At 36.9% G+C, this 15,539-nt stretch overlaps 1 long non-coding RNA gene across 1 annotated transcript in view; it reads left to right on the top strand.

The window, feature by feature from the left end:
• LOC125691690 (uncharacterized) overlaps positions 1–15,539 on the top strand; it is a 170,339-nt gene that overhangs the window by 126,270 nt on the left and 28,530 nt on the right. Inside the window, exon 2 of the long non-coding RNA XR_007376219.1 lies at positions 5,671–5,785. This is a non-coding gene — a long non-coding RNA (uncharacterized LOC125691690). The remainder of the gene's footprint in view (positions 1–5,670; positions 5,786–15,539) is intronic.

Genomic DNA, 15,539 nt, shown 5'->3' on the forward strand with positions numbered 1-15,539 from the left:
AGCAATGTCAGCTTAATTTCTTCACTTCTTGATAAATGTATTACGAGGACTGCTCCAAAAGTAATATCCCCTGCCTTATTGTATTGTCCCATGATGTTGTTGGTATGGCAGTGGAGCCTGAACCTTCCCACCAGCATTCTTTTGTGTTTTGTTGCCATGTGACAGATAGCAGCAGAGGGGCAGTCTGACCAAACGGCACCTGACATGGAAATGTGTATGAAGCAAAGATGTGTCATGGAATTCCTCCATGTGGAAAATATGGCAACCATAGATATTCATTAACACTTGCTGAATGCTTCTGGAGATGGAAGAGTGAATGTGAGCACAGAGAGGCAGTGGGTGGTGTGTTTCAGCAGTGGTGACTGTGGATTTACCTCCACTGGGGCCAATTTTGATGAGCGTAGTATGCAGGCTTATGTTCACCCCTGGTGAAAATAGATGCCATTATAACACTGGTAACTATATTGAAAAAAATAGTGTTCTGTAGCTGACAATTTGCTTTATCAAACAGTGCTATTCTGCTCTTTGTATCTGTTGTAGTTTCTGTGGAAATAAATAGGAGGCATTACTTTTGAAGCCACCTCGGTGTATGGCCAGATTGTGTGACAAGGTGAATGATGGTTTTGTATTGGTTTTTTGGTTTGTTTTTGGTTTTTTTTTTTTTGTTTGAGCCACGATTGTATCACCGTGCTCTAGAATGTTTTATTGAAACAAAATCCTGAAAAGCTGTTTAGTATCTAATAATTTTTTTTACTGCAGGATTCTGGTTTTACAGACAAGTTCTGTTCTTTCTCATGTGGGTGTTATTATTCTTCAGAGCTCCCATAATTTAATATAGTAATGTGTGTGAGACCCAAAAAAGGAAGTAAATGGCATCCACAGTAAAATGAAACTTGCATGTAGGAAAGAAAAAAAAAAACCCAACCAAAAACATAATTTGGTACACAAATAGAATCTTGTCAGTTTCAGTCCCAGAGCCTACACTTCAAGTTTTCTGTGGTTTATTTTTTAATGTTATTTTCATTCAGTGGTAATTAACATGTCTGCTTCTGTGAAATAACGTAGCTTACAGACTCCACAGTTTACAATATTGCCCTCCCTCTTCAGAAGGATTCCCAAAATCAGATTGCTTCTCTTTTTGGAAATAATAGTATTTTAGGAAAGGCAATATGTCTTAGAGCTCAAACATAAACACTGTGTATCACCTCCCTTTGCACTCCCCTGTTTTTAAATCCTTCACTCAGTCCCTCTGTTTGGTGACACTAGATTGTGGGGTGGTATTTGACTCATGTCTCTGACTGCCCTGCTTAGCAGTCCAGCCTAGAGCATCCCGATGCCTTTTTCAGTAAGAGAGGGATACGGTGATGCATGCCCTTATCTCAACAGATAATCGGAAGTTGTAGGATGCATTGATTCCTCCGTTCAGACTTCAAGATGAAAAATTGTTTTCAATACTGTTCAGCAATAACTGTACCTTCAATACAACTGCAATATTAAAAAGCTAAATAAACTCCTTTTCATGTTTTCTTTTTGAGGAAGAATAATCAAGAGCTTAACAATCTGTCTGCTTTTGAAGGTAAAGGATATGCTGCCAAGGCAGTGAAATCATTTCTATGTGTGAGTGCAAATCTGAATACCTTTATTCAAATCGTGAGCAGGAGTGAGCTATATTATGCCGGTGATTCAGTCATGTCTTCCCTTTCTAACTGGTGGCACATAAAGGCATAACATCAGAAAAATAATATGAAATAACAAACAAAAAAGAAACAAAGTGAAACTTAATTTATAATTTGTTTTGATGAGTCTGGGGTTTCATGCCTTTGTTATAAAGGTTTTTGAGCAGATAGCAGAGATATGAATGCTTTAGTAGGAAGGAAGATCTGAACTGTGACTGGGATAAAAGCTGTGTTTTACTGACGCATTTTCTTGCATTTTTAAGAGAAGACATTAAATAGCTCTCTTGGCTGAGGAAAAGGTGACTGGCTGCCAATCACTTGAAGATATTCCATGTACATTTTCATATTGTTATGAGAACTCCCTGAGCAAGATAAAATATATCCTGAACAGTTCTAGGAACTGTAATTGTATTCAGTGGCAGGGGATTGTCAGCAAATTCAGGGGGAGGAATGGAAGAAAGTTCGAAAGAGAAAGATGAAGAATTAGAACATGATTAGCATGCCACACTTGAAGAGTTTAGTGTCTCCTAATAGTAATATCTGAGAAAATTCTTCATTGTTACCATAGCAAGGATTACCATAGCTCTGTTGCTCTACATGGTAAGTAATGTGCCAGGAATTGAGTTGAAATGCCATTACATTTTTGGATTAAAAGAGAATCAATACTATTCAACACAAATATATCAAAAATGACAGAGCTCTGTGGAATAAATGAACAAAGAATCCTTGTTTAAACTTAAGATGGGCAGCCACTTCTAGGAATAATGAGATGTGATAATGCTGCATTGATAGCATTTGAGAGCATGTGAGAGATGTTTCTCAAATGAGAAAAAGTCATTGCTGAATTAAAGAAGAAATTATGAAGAACATTAGTGTGTACATGCAGGATGATCATCGGAATACAAAATGTGCTTGTGTCATCCTTACGTCTCTTGTTCTTAAATATCCAACTTTTTCTTTAATAGATGCTGATATCTGAGAGTCTGACATAATCTCTGAAATATTTAGTTTCTTTATGTAGGAGAAACTAAGGCAAGGTAAAATGCAGGGTTTTTTGTTTACTCTGGTGACTGTTTTACAAATCCTTGAAAGAGTTGCCTTGTAATGTGGGATGAGGAAATGTTTGAAATCTAGGAAGTTAATGGGACAGTAGCACTATTTCTACACCCTGTTATTTCTGAATATCTAACACATTCCTGTTTTTTCACTTACCTCTATGGCTTGCTTGTCCCTATAAACAGAATATTTGCATTTCAATGCCTAACTTGATAATAAAGATACTCAGTAATGAGAAATATGAGTAGTTTAAAATATAAATAACTACAAATGGAAAAAGCTAAGTCTTATTATAGCCTCCAGTGCTTCATTTGGGGGTGGGGGGGAAACAGTTAAAAGTGTTATCAAGTACTGTGAGGATGTGCTGATGAAGGAAAAAAATATTCCTCATAGTTTAGGTTAACTATTTCAATTATGCTTTAACTGCAATATTCAACACACTCTCTAAATAATGTGAATGAAGTACGCCTTGGGCATAAGGTCACTCACAAACCTATATAAAATTCATTCCTGTTGCTGATGAGGTGTTGTGGTTTTATTATCTTTGTAGTACTGTAGTTGAGTAGTGTGGTTTTTTTTTTTTTTTTTTTTTCTTTAAGGGAAACCTCATAAACCTGTTGTAGGAACTTCTTGGCACTTAATTAGGTTTGGCTGCTCTGATGAGGCTGCAGCAGTAATCATATCTGCATATCCTTTTACATAAGAAATATTTACTTAGCCATTGCCATCTACTTTGGCCTTCTGAGAATACAGAGCCAGCTAGTGATTCTAGCAGCTATTTCAAATATCTGATTACCTAATATACATTTAATTCAAACCTAAATGTGGACATTGGTAAGCATCTTAGACTTTTTGAGAAAATACTTCAAGTAATTGAGTGGTCTCTTCAGTTTTAGATGTCTGTCACTGCTACTTCAGAAATGTGTTGTTGATTTATCATTCTAGATGTAATTTGTGTTTGTCTATAACTGTACCTTGCCCAGTGGTAGATGATAGAAATTGCACAGGTTTTGCCATCAATACTAAAAACTCTGCCTTGTGTTAAGTACTGTGGTCAAACAGCACAGAACTATTCCCATAGAATTAAAATCATAACAGTACACATTTTTAAACTGTGTAGTCAGAATTGATGAAATACACAAAGTGATAGTAGTAGGTACTCGCTACCAATCAGTCAATATTTTTAGTATCGTTAATTGTTCATGTATTTATTGCTTGTTATTTTAACTTGCTGTATAGTGACTTTAGAATTTCAGAAATGCTTTTTCTAGGTCAATGGATTTTTGCTTTTAATAATAAAACCATTGTTCAATCTATGATATGGTACTCCCTGATTACCACGATCAGAAAATTAAATCTGTACACTTAAGCATGTAGTATATTTCTTGCCTATTCTTCATATGGTAAAACGGCTTACTTGGCAAATTAGTGCAATATTAGGAAGGGGAAAAATTGAATTCTTAACATAAATTGTGGCAATTCTGTATTTTGGTGAATTCTGGGCACGCTGACATACCAGATGTATATCTGTCTTACTTATAAATTAATTTAGAAGAGCTAATTGACATGATCACATCATTCCTAATTGGCATTGCCAAATAGTCAGAAGTCAGTTTAAGTCTGCTCACCAAGCATTTGCTATGTGTTGCCAGAGTATGCTTGGTTATTTGTAGGAATGTATTAAATCAAACAAAATATCTGAATGACTCAAATTTAGGGAAATTTTAATTATAGAATTGCTCAGATTGGAAAAGACCTTAAAGATCATCGAGTCCAACCACAACCTAACCATACTACCCTAACTTCAACAACCCTCCACTAAATCATGTCCCTGAGCACCACATCCTAATGATTTTTAAACACATCCAGGGATGGTGACTGAATCACCTCCCTGGGGAGCCTATTCCAACGCTTAACAATCCTTTTTGTTAATAAAAGCTCCTCAAAGGCCTTTATAATTTGTATCTCAAAAAAGGAACTTTATCATTTTTTCAGTTTGTTCCTTGTTTTTTGTCATGCAGGTAAGCTGCAAATAGAGTGTAAATACTCAAGTGTGTACCTGCAAGTTGTAATCAGTACTGTAACCATTTTTATGCTTACATATTTCACCATGTTTGCTAGCAAATATGAAGAGCATGCAAGGATGTTTCTGGGACTTGATCCTACATGTTTGTAACTTTCTGCACTGAAAGGAAGCAAACCTGATCTTGGAATAGAATGTGTGGTGTGCATCAAGTGTACTGTTTTAGGAGAGCTAGCATTCAACCATCTTGATTTACGTAATATCAGCTGAGAAATTTGTGATCCTGAGCTAATCATTAATTGAAGTTTAATTGAGTTGATTTACTGATATGGGGCAGAAAAAGTGTCCTTTTTTTTTTTTGCACAGGTTTCTTGCAATTCTAGATGTGTTACAAAGAAGAAATGACTTTCACTTTTTAGGAAACTAGTGATACATACTGTAATAGGCAAAAGTATCATCTACAATATAGATTCTAATTTAGAGCTCCAGTAATTCAGTAGATAAGGTCTTGATACAACCACCTGGAACTAGCAACTTCTGAGCAGCAGTAAGCAGCAAAGGAGAGAGCCGTAATGCAAACTTAATTTCTTATGAATTTCTTTGCATTAGGGGGTTTATTCATTGAACCTGTCTGGCTTATGAGACAGAGAGTCACTCAAGATCCTTCTGAAATTCGGGGGTCTGAGCAGTTCGCCAACCAAAATAATGAACTGTAAAGAATTTTCTATCAAACATGGACTGTAGGTTATTTTATTAGATAAAATTAATGGTTAATTAAAAATATTAAACAATATTTTAAAAATGTTTCTTTCTGACTGTCGAGGATATCTTTAGAAAATGGAAACATAAAATTTGAATGGCTCTTTTTAAATTCTATTGGCAGTATGTTAACCTGAAGTCCTCTTTGTTTTTCAGCTCCATTTGTTTTCAAGCAAATGCTTTTCTTATGAAAAAGAAAACTCCTGTTGTCAACTACAACAGTGGCGAAGAGCCTTTGTGCAGCTGCTTTGACTATACACACAGTGAAAAGGTAATCATGCTTTCTCTCATAATATTCCTCAAATATTTGTGAAACTGGGGATAAGAATTTTGCATAGCTTTATTTTGGAGACAACATTCAGGAGATGCTGTTCATTCTTAGGTCTTTCAAATGTGTTTGAAAACCCAGATTGACTTTTAAACCATTTAAAAAACATCAAACAGTAAAACAACTGATGTTGAACGGAATACGAACCAAACAACTCCTTTGGTGTTGATAATCTAGGGCACATAAGAGCACTTAATTAAGGTTGTGTGAAGAGAAGATGAGCAAGTTGGATTAAATCAGATGAACTTACTAAGATTTGGTGATGCAAAAAAAAACAACACTGAGATCCTTTTTTAAGTGTACTGCTGCAAATGTGTTTAATACAAAATTAATCAGCACAAATTTAGGTACACTAGTGTTTTGTTCTTCAGTTTCCAAATCCTTTGTTAATATTTGTATCCTTCATCCGTGGGACTTCTATTGATCAGTACAGATGTGATGACTATTTAAGGTTTGAAATCTGTAAGGAATTGGCAGGAAATGTTTTACACTGGCAAAAAAATGGTCATTGGAATTGAAGACTTTGTCAAAACTTGTCACTTAAAAAATCAATAGGAAAAGATTAGTTTTCGAGAGTAAAAATGTGGAGTTTTTTATCCTCCTAGGCAATTTTTTCTTCAAAAGAAAGGCTGAGTGTACCGTCATTCACAGGGAAATCTATCTTTTTTCACTATTGAAGCATCCTGTAGTGGACAATAATTTTATTAGTTCGAAGAAGACCTTGGGTTTATAGGTGTGCCATTGAATGATTTTAATACTTCCTGGCTTCAAACACCTTCAGCGGGTTGGTTGGTGCAGAAGCCCTAGGTAGGTCTTCAGAGAACTAGGTATGGAGTAGATGGGGTCAGACAAGATCTCTGGGGAGCAGGAAGGAGTTGGAGGAGAGTTGTCTGTCCGCAGCCAGAACAGACCTTGTCTTGAGGTGTTTGTAGAGGCTGTGGGTAAACTGTGCTGGCTGGGGCACCAGAAGAGCCTGGAGAAGGGAATACTTCAGTGCAGAAATCAAGTGTAGCCCTAAAAGGTGGAACAAAGGGCTTACTAAAAATGTTGGCAGTCTAAAATGTTTTCTGCTTTTGTGCATCACGGAGTTGCTAGGCCCATTCTAGGCTGTATTTTCTATTTTCTGTCCACAATTCTATTTACAAATATTTGCATGTCTTAGTTATTTTCCTACCTTTAGTATAATTTTGAAAGGAAATGTATGAGATCACAGGATATGACTGGGAACTGAAGACACGGGGAGTCCCTGTGTGTTCCATCCTCCCTTGTGAAGAAGGACATCCATTATGAAGGATAGGTGACAGTTACTTTTGCTGTTACAGATAGCTAGGTAGATGCTAAGAATAAAGGATGATAAACAGTTTCAAGATTGTATGAAATTACTTCATGCTCTCCCAAGCTGACAAATACTGAAGAGAAATAGACAGCATCCTCTTCAGCTGCAGGAGTCATGCAGGTCTGAGGGACAGAGCTAGAGTAGCCCCAATGGGCAGTGTTTCCAGGACCATATATTTCCTGGCAAGGATAGCACTGGCTCAGATATGTGAATGGTGATATATCTTAGACTGTTTGTGATTTGAATGAAAAAACTGGATTTCTTAAATGGATTGTATGTTTCCTTAAAGAATGATGTGGTCAGTTAGTTCACAAGTAGCTTGAGCCTAGAGCTACTTCTCAATACAGTGAATATATTTCAGTTATAACAAGCAATGGATATACAGTTTTGTCTGAGGTTAACCCTAAGCACTGGATTTTGGGAAACTTCAACATCTTTAGACTCCTGCAGGTGCACACGTGTGTATTCACCTTCTGACTGTACGACTATTCTGTGGCAAAGGAAGTTCACTCAACTCAGCAGAGTAGTTTCCTATTTTGATTTCACAGTACTTGAACTGTACAGGCCAAAATTTAAATAAATGAATGTGAGCCAGCTGGGTAGTCAGGTGTAGAATCCGCTAAACGAGAATGAAGCGGCTTGATTTGAAGTAAGAGGAGCAAAAGGCAAAATAAAAATAAAGAACAAAGTTTGAAGGCATAGTAGAACAGTTTCTAGTTACTCCTGTGTTTTCTTCACTCTTTTTCCTTTAGGATAGCTGAAGCAATTGAGTTTCATCGTTCCCTGAATATCTCATGAATATTTCAGTTCCAAATGGTTGAATGTTGTTTTTATTAGTCCATTTAGATTGCAGCACAAATATATTTTCCTCTGTGTGGCTGAGATCTGGAATTAGGGAATATTTGTGGCATGAGGCAATAAACAAAAAGAAATGCATAATGTACAGTTGAATACAGTTGTAACAACTGAGTGCTTTTTAAAGTTCACACACACAGAGCTTCACAGATTTGGGACCTGACCTACCATATCTTTTATTTTATATATTAATATTCATTTCTTGCCAATAGTACTTTGTGCTTCCCTCACCCTAGAAAGTCACCAGACGGTGAGAAAGACAATTCTTATACTTGATTTCTTTTTATTTTTTCAGCGTAGTTTTCTTGTGTTCTTTCTTCAGCTGTCCTCAGTGTGAAAGTGGACATCCTTGAAGAGAGCCACTGGCAAAAATAATTTGTAGCGAGTACTCAGGCATGTGTTTCATTACTTTTATTTTTATATAAAAACAATTAATAACCTAAAAAGTTGGGCTGGTTCTGAGTGGATGAACAGGTACACGGATTAAATCCCTGTCCAAAAGAGGCTAGAATGTAGACAGTTGACAAAGCAATTTTAAAAAAGGAGAGATCTATTACCTATTTGATACAGAGCGATCAGTTTGTCTGTGCACAGTGGTATTTTGTTGTTGTTATTTCTATTTATCCTTTCAACGGCTGGAAACTGCAGCATAGGAAGTTCCGCACAAACATGCGCAAGAACTTCTTTACAGTGAGGGTGACGGAGCACTGGAACAGGCTGCCCAGGGAGGTGGTGGAGTCTCCTTCTCTGGAGATGTTCAAGACCTGCCTGGATGCCGACCTGTGCGACCTACTGTGGGGAACCTGCTTTGGCAGGGGGGTTGGACTCGATGATCTCTGGAGGTCCCTTCCAACCCCTACAATTCTGTGATTCTGTGATTCTGTGATTCCTTTATTGTTGAGTTGGTGAACTTCAGTTCTCTTATAACTAACCATTCTTCCTTTTGGCTATATTTTGTTTAAGTGCATGTAAGTGCATAGGCAAGCATCAGAGTATGTTTTCCAATGAAAACTTCTTTTAAAATATTTTGCATTGATAGTGAGAGACAGGGTACAAGGAATAAAATCCCTTGCATGAGACAGCTTGCAAGAATTTAGCCCAGAACAGATTATGTTAGGTACTGGCATTCAGTTCTAAATAATCATTTAATTTAGAAATGAGTAGAAATGAGTAGATTCCTGATGAGTAAAATGAGAAATGTAGATGACAGGTAATGATATGATACAGAGGCCAGAAATTGATAGATTCTGTTCCAACATCTGTGTTGATTCTTGGATTTCTTCAGAGTCAATAGGACATAATGAAGAGGTCTGCTCTGAAAGTAATGCCTTCTATTTTATTACATAGGCCCACAGTGTCAGAGGTGGATGTTGTTGGTATGTGTCATGGTTCTATGTTTTTGTTTTTGTTTTTTTTTTTTTTTTGTTTTTGGATTTCAGTATTCCACATCAAAACATCATGTAGTGTACGGGGCATTGAAGTGTCACTGCCCCAATCCCAGGTACCTATCCCTGTACATTACAGAAGTCACGGGATCTAGCCCTTCCGGGTGGGGGGGGGGCTCTCTTGCTGCCTGGCAGTGGGTGCTGGAGGGTGCTTTCCTAGCCGTTCCAAGCTTTTCAGGTTTGAATCAGTCCCAGGAACTTTCTCTCTCTCATCTTGTCTGATTTATTAATCTCAATTTCAATTAAATTGTATATATTGTGTTATTTTGTATTCCAGTATTATAGTAAAATAAGTTTTCCTCCATAGATTGCTGCCGCTGCTCTTTTCCTCCCTTCCTTCCTTCCCATTTTTTGTGGGACTGGGGGGGGGGGGGAGGGCAGAGGCCTGCCGCCCCTGTCACGGACATAGATTGATCTAGTCAACTCCGTGACAGTATGGCAGTAGAAGTTGAACCTTCCCACCAACATTCTTTCACATCAGGCTTCTGTGTGACAGATGGCAGCAGAGAGTCACAAAATAGCATCTGACAAGGAAGTGCCTATGAAGCAACGGTGTGTCACTGAATTCCTCCACGTGGAAAAAATGGCATCCATTGTCATTCACTGACACTTACTGAACATTTCTGGAGTAGAGTAGATGTGTAAGAGTAGATGTGAGCACGGTGAAGCAGTGGGTGGTGTGTTTCAGCAGTGGCAACGGCAGTGTGCAAGACATTTATGTTCCAGACATGCAGATTTTTATGAGCTCAGTATGCAGGTTCTTGTTTCTCACTAGCAAAAATGTATAAGATAATGGTGGTGACTATGCTGAAAAATAGCGTTCTGCAGCTGAGAATTGTCTGTGTCAAACAGTTGTTACTGTGTTCTTTGTGTCTGTTGTAGTTTCTTTGGAAATAAATTGGAGGCATTACTTTCAGTGACCTATGTACACTGTTGGTGGACTGCCTAGTTTTGCCTGTTTACCTTGATACTCTTTGAAGTTTATCTGATAGAAGAATATCTGATTCCAGGAAATTAGAACATCTTTGTCTGGGACTAAAATAAGACATTTTGTGAGTCCCTCATTAGATTTATTGTTGGAATTCTCCTTTGGTAAACGTTTCCGCCCATCTTTGTAATCTTTCTTTTGGTATAATGCACCTGATCCTAGGGACACATCATATTTACCCAACAAGTAGAATCGGTTGGAAAAATGGGAACTACGATTCAAACCGTCTCTGTCAAATAAACCAACATGCAGGTTTGAATATGCACATTTATAAAATAACTCTTTAGGAAGAGGGCCGTAGGCCATAACTGTTGAAAAAAACATCAATGGAATATTGTTGCTGGCAATCAAATCAGACGTCTCTGAAGGGTGCCCAGCCATGTGCTTTGGAAAGATCGCTGTTCTTTCCTCATTTCCTTTTCTGGCACAAGTGGCAGTCTGCTGATTTTCAGATAATTAAGGATTACATGATGAAGGCAACAGGCATATTATTTGATAAAAGGGCTGAGATGAAGGTGCCAGCTAAGTCTGGAAGATTCTGTAATTTGATGTGACTGCTGTCAGGAACACAGACTTGCTGAAATTAGATCTAGGCTTCACCAGAGTAGCTGGCCAAGTGAAAAATGTACATGCAGAGCTTAGATGGGTTTCCTGAAGTCAGTGATTGTAAATTTTCATACATCACTCTGGGGCTAAGAAATACAGTATTAACCTTCTGTGTACCAAGGCTGATGATTTGCATTTGATGAAATTCTAAAGAGCTACTGGCTTTAGCTATTTCAGATCCTGACTACAAAAGCAACAACAAAACCTTGCACCTTTCAGAAAAGCTTAGTTCTTTGCATTCTTTATTGATCTTTCATCACTGTGAGCAGAGAACACCTAACTGATAGCTAAGCAGAGATCAAAAGAATATGACTGCACAGGTTATTTGCAATCACTTGAAAAGTTTTATGCACCTAATTATTTTCAGAGGAGAAGTAGAGAGGATAGATGATGATATATGTTATCCAATAATTGTTTGTGAGAAAGAACTTGTATCCAGTGCCTGCCCCATTCTCACTTTCTCTTATATACATTCAGAACCAGTGGAGTGACAGCCTTCAGGCCTGTCTGGCCCAGTCCTCTGCTTTTGATTTTGCAAGTCCACAGGAGGCAAAATGCATGGCTTCATGTCCTTGGGTTTCAGGCTAGTAGGAGATAACCCCCTAGGACAGGCACAGTAGGTTAATGTATAAGATACTCGCTGGTGATGCAGCTTAAGATAGCAGTATGTTTTACTGGTGCTGGCTTTGCTCCGTAGGAATCTTTAGACTGGTGGCTGAACTCGAATGTGTCCAAGGGATCAAAACCACTGTAGAATGGTCACTGTAGCTAATGACTTCATCTTTGGCCTGGTTTTAGCCTACTGCTTTTGACTCTAACACTTTCAACAGTTAAAAGGTCCCTTCTAATTTGATCAGCATTCTGCTCTGTGGCACCTAGTTTCTTGGTTCAAAAGTTCACCGTCATCATATTTAAAGGAGTAGACTTCCTGAATGAATGGCTGCAAGCAGCAAGCTGGAGCTTGCTCTAAGAAAAAGCAAACGTTTCAGCATTATAACAGGGCAACCGTTCTAAATGAGTTCCGTTTTCCATGTACACCAGATTAAAATTGCATATATGGATAATCTAATTTTATATAGTAAATTACATATGTAGATACTTAATGGACTTTTAAGGCCATTTACAGTAACTTTTATGCATGGATTTCTAAAGATGTATATAAGATTCTTCAGTGAAATGTAGTGAGACACCATACTTTCTGCATTAGCATGCAGAAGATAGTATTAATGTTTTGTTCTGATGTGAGCTTTTTATGCTTGAAATTTTGCTGTTTCATGGGTAAGGAAACATACTCCCATTACTAAACCAATATCTGTCTTATGTCTTCCAGAGCTCTTGAGAGTTTTTTTTTTAACCTTCTTTGTATTTTGCAATAAATTCCAGTTTTGTTTTTAGAAGAAACTTTGAACATGGTTTGAATTTTGTCATCAAAGTGTGAAGTAGAAACCTACCATCTATCCAAATCTCATTATGCCATATGATCTACTAGCGCAATATTTAATTTTAGTATGTTCCCCATAAAAGACTTAAGTAGTTTAAAGGCAAATTTAAAAAAGGGCTGAGGTGTATGTTTGAAGTTGCATTCCAATGCCTGGAAAGTGTTTTTTTGCCTGATTAGGATACTAAAGATATAAAATATCCCTCATTACTAGCACTGTGGGTGATACTTCAGACCACAGCAGGAGAGGTGGTGCTGTTAAATAATGACAAAAAACCTCCATGGAGCTGCTGTCACTTCTCTGAGCAAGGGAATATTGTTGCCTTGTTGACTATGCTGCATAAGTAACGTGCACGCAATGATGGAAAGCAGAAGCTGAGGCACATTACTGCTCCTTGATCTGAGGAAGAGCACAGGTGGAAGTCACTATTTCCCTTCTTGCCTGTTTCTGGCTTCCTGCAAATATGTGATGTCCCTTTCTCACAGCGACTGATATACTGTAAAGTTTGTTGAATCTTGGGTGTTTCTTTAAAACTTGGTGCAGCTCACTCATTCAACTAGGGAGGCAGGGATGTGTCAGCACGCAAAGGATACAGCTGTTCCATGAGGATACGAGGGGATGGCATAAAAAATTCCAAAGGCACACTAGAGAGATGTAGCAAATTACCCGTGAGCTGCCTTATTACTGATCCTCTGGTCAACATGTAGCAATATACCTAATGAAGGTGATGAAATGCACACAATTTTTACCAGAGGTAACTGGAAGGATACCACAGTTTTCTAACTATAGTAATTTTATTAATGTTAGATAAGTTAATACACAGAGAAATATTGTAAAACACAAGCAATGACAAAGAGGATCAATAGGAATACGACAATGCGTAATTTAAATCAGTTAAACCATTCATTTTAGGAAGCTCCATTTTCACCCCGAAATTGATTTGGAAGTAATTTGCTTAAGTTTAAGCTGGTATGCTGGTATATGCCAGTGCAAAATCAAAACTAAGGCCCTTAAATATTTCTAATATGTAGAAATATATCTGATTTACTCACAGCTGGAACTTGATTTGACAATGAAGTCTTACTTGTAGTTGTATAGATTGCCTACCAACAATTGAAGGTTAGTAATGATAAAAATAATTACTGTTCAGTACCACTGTTTCTTCTGTAAATTACATTTTCTATGAAAATAGGCTATTGCAACATACTTTTTTGTTTGTCTTTTTCTATTTTTTTTTCTTTTAAAACATTTCCTTTAAATCATTTTAGACTACTTTTATTTTAAACGTCAGTTTATCATGATGTATGTATCTCTCCAAATTTTTAGGCATATGGTGGTATGAAATATGTTTAGTTTGCTACACTGTATACTTGTAACATAATTTCCACTGCAACAAGTGCCACATGTCTTGTTTGAGGCTATAAAAATGTTTTAGACATAAAATCCCTCTCCCATTAGGTTTCTAAGTATAGAAGAACATATGTCATATAAATATGGCCGGAATCCTGTCATTTTGTTCAACAAGTTTGGGGATGTTAGGGGCGATGCAGGTTCCCAAATGGCTGTGCAATACTGAGCTCATGGGAGACGAACCTTTTCTTTAGCTTACTGTGGGACACCCCCATTCCATGGTTATGTCTATTCATAAATCTTGAGAGAATGATAATCTGGTCTAGGCCACACTCTTCTAGAACCTTTATTGTAAAACAAAAATTATCCTTGATGATATACAGATAACTAATAGAAGGAAAAAAAGGAAAGAGGACAAAGAAATCAAAATAGAAACCCAATAGCCATAGAAAACCTGGAAAAAATATTTTCTAAGCATTCTTATTAGGCAAATAGTCTATTAACCCTGAAGATTGAGCTTCATAGTTCATTAAATTATGTATTTTTAAAAATTGCTCTTGTTAGGTATTCCATTGAGGCACATGAATTCAAAGATGGCCTCAGGCATAAGAAAACTTGAAATGCATGTCCATTAAACTCACAAGCAGCTTGCCAGACGGAGCAAACGGAAACAACCCTCTTCCTGACAACTGTAAATGTTGCACAAAGATTAAAATAATGAGACTGAGCTGCCGTGCTGGCTGTAGCAGAGTTCCGAGTTCCCATTTTTCCATTCCTCTCTTTGTGATATCGTGTGCCTCTTTAGCACGGTCTGAAGATCTTTGCACTGAGAAGAAATTTTAAGTGGGTAACTGAGTTATGATGTTTAAATAGCCAAGTTAGTAGTAAATAACAGAAATTGAGATATTTTAGTTAGTTTGCCATATTATTGCTTCTGCTTTTGTAGCTATTTAGTATATGCAAAAAAAAAAAAAAAAAAATTATGCTGGAAAGCTTATCTTGGTGCAGTATTATCCAGGAAAAAATGTTGAAATCACATTTAAAACAGAAAAGTTAACATTTCACTTAAAAATGTAATTCATTCCTTATAAGTGAGATACACTTTTTTCTTCTTATACTTCTCTATTTCTTTATTATTAGTGACCGATGAGTAGAGGTAGCTGATCTATTTTCATTGGAATTAGCCAAGAAATGGCAGTTCTGTCTAAAAATTGGACATTTCAGAGGAAATGTATGCATCTTTAATGGGATCACTGTAACATAACGTTTATATGAGGAATATAAGAAACAAGCCAATGTCTTCTAATGTAAAACCGTTATTTTTAATATTACTGAATTATTTGGTTCTCTGAAGCAGTAGGATTTAATTTGTTCTTACTTAAAGCATAGCCACAAACAGCTTGCTTTCTTCTGATTTATTTTAAGATTTGACTATTCTTTCTTCCTGTTATATATGATTAGTAAATTAACATGCTAACAAGGAAAGTTATAATCCCAATTGTTTGCTTTTTATAGACAAACTACATGATACTAGAGCAGATGGTAAAAATTTTGATCTATTTATCTATTTATTACAAATTATATATATGCATTTCATTGTTGTACTTAGAGAATAGGTAGCAGTGCAGTATGGAATTAAGATCTGTGTTTAAAATACAGGCTACTGACAGTGGCGTAA

Source organism: Lagopus muta, chromosome 4, assembly GCF_023343835.1.
Source record: "Lagopus muta isolate bLagMut1 chromosome 4, bLagMut1 primary, whole genome shotgun sequence".
Lineage (NCBI taxonomy): Eukaryota > Metazoa > Chordata > Aves > Galliformes > Phasianidae > Lagopus > Lagopus muta.